The following is a 2,156-nucleotide window of genomic DNA, read 5'->3' on the forward strand; positions in this document are numbered from 1 at the left end:
TACCTTACATAAGCTACACTGGTTTTGAGAACATTGACTTTTATGTTTAGTAATAAAACAGTATGTGTGCTGTTCCTTCCAGGTTTGTTGGAGTGTAATTGGTAAATGAGAAGTTTTGTTAAACACATTTTGTTAAATGGTTTTCTCAGAAAAACTTCACTGAAATATATTTTAGTAAAAGATTGAAAGGCTAGATGGGAAGCCAGATCTGAAAAATGTGTCAGTCAAGGCATTTGTTAAAGTCATGTAAAATCTGTTTATGATGTTTCTTTAAGTTCTTGTTTATTCTGTTTTCCCATGTTCTGACCTGGTCTGATTGAGACTAGATACTTGCCTTACATATTGGCCTGTGACTAAGTGTCCCAGTTATCAGCCAACCTGAGCTGATGTCTGCTCTTACAGAATGTATGGAACATTCAGTTGTTTTGGAAACAATGCATATCTGAAGCTGTATATCTAACAATATGAGTCCATATAAAAATTGAATATATGTGTCCAATCTTTCCAGTTCCATGGAGTAACTTTAGAATAAAATTTTCTACTTTCTGTATTGAAATATTTTTTTAAATTACAAGATATTGTGAGTCCAGTGTCATTACCTAGCAAGGACAATTATATTGTTGCCTGCTCTGACTTTATTATGGTAGTGATTTCCTGAAAAAGAAATTCTCTCTTTATTTGTTTATATACATTAATTGGTTTGTGCAAACAATGTTCATATACAAGCACTTATCTTCTGTGCTACAGTGGTAGATAGATATTACAGCCATAAAGTTGTTAATTTAAGTTTTAAAAACAATAAGGTGAGGCTGACAGTTCTAGTTCACCTTGTTAACCTTACCTAAAGAAGCAGTGGAAATGTTTCTGCATTTGGTCATTAGGCAGACTAACAAGAGTGATCAGCTGCATTTTGTCTTCTTTCTTACTGACTGCTGATGGGGACAGGAATCCCTTGAAGTGATATAAAGGTTTTAACATGTGGACTGGGTGTGATGAATGCCAGAATGACAGACACTGAAAGTGATCTGTGCAGACAAGTGGCCAGTCTGGATTTTTGTTTTTGCCCAGATTTAATTTTTGAGTTACCAGCTTTAGCAAGGAAATAGTAGCTCAATCCCAAAGTTTTCTTAGTCATTGGCCTTACTGCTAAGCTTGTAAACAAAAATGTAGAATTATTCGGGATACATTGTCCTTTGAAATGTGCAAGTATGTTCTCTTACTTCCTGTGAAGCTACCAAAGACAATGGGCACCCAGCAGCCATCAAATGGTGAAAGGTTTGTCACTGTTCATTCCAGCTGAATTTTTATTGTATTTCCAATATTTCTGGGTTTAGTGTTTTTTAATAAAAGTAAAATGCTTCCTTTAATAAGCAATTTCAATTTCTAATTAATTCGATTATTTTCTACAATTGAATGTTTTATAGAAAATTCTGGCATCACTGTTGGAAGTGGAGCAAGAGAGTATACTGACCCTACCCCTGACAAGCTAATCTAGTAGCCTGAAAGTTTACTATCTGAATTGATTAGGATGAGAGTAAGTCTTTAGCAGCCCTGTCAACCTAAAGGTGATAGAAGGCAGAGCAATTTTGTCAGGTTATTGCTGGCTTATTTCTGCTGCGCATAAACATGTGTATTCAGCAAACCCAAGCAAAATGTTCCAAGATCTTAAAAAATGGACCCAAATGTTGCAGAGCTGTTCTTCTGTATCTTTACTGGCTATAATTGTGTCCTTTCTGAAGATGTGAAGGATGTGTCCTGGAACAGGCCTCAGGTGGACCTAAACTTGATCTCATACTTATGCCACTCCTTTGATTTCAGCTGACAGTTGCTTTACAACCGAAGTAAATTCAGTAGCTACCAGCTGTATGATCAAACCTGGTAAGTTACATATGCCTTAACTCAAGCTTCCATTTCTTCAACTCACATCTTCTTTTCTATATGTAAGTAAAGACATAGACTGAACTTCCAGGAAGGAAAGGGTTTACATTAGGTAAACTGCACTGGTCTATTTCATGAAAGAACCCATCTGTTCCGAAAACTGATGCTTTGATAAAATTGTCTTCTAAGTCCCCTTTTATATACCTGGTGCAAAAGGTGGTAGAGTGAGTTGCATGTACCATTCTACAGTAAAAGATTCTTGTTGTATAAAAGACAAT

This window comes from Camarhynchus parvulus, chromosome 2 (genome assembly GCF_901933205.1).
Source record: "Camarhynchus parvulus chromosome 2, STF_HiC, whole genome shotgun sequence".
In the NCBI taxonomy this organism is placed as follows: Eukaryota; Metazoa; Chordata; class Aves; order Passeriformes; family Thraupidae; genus Camarhynchus; species Camarhynchus parvulus.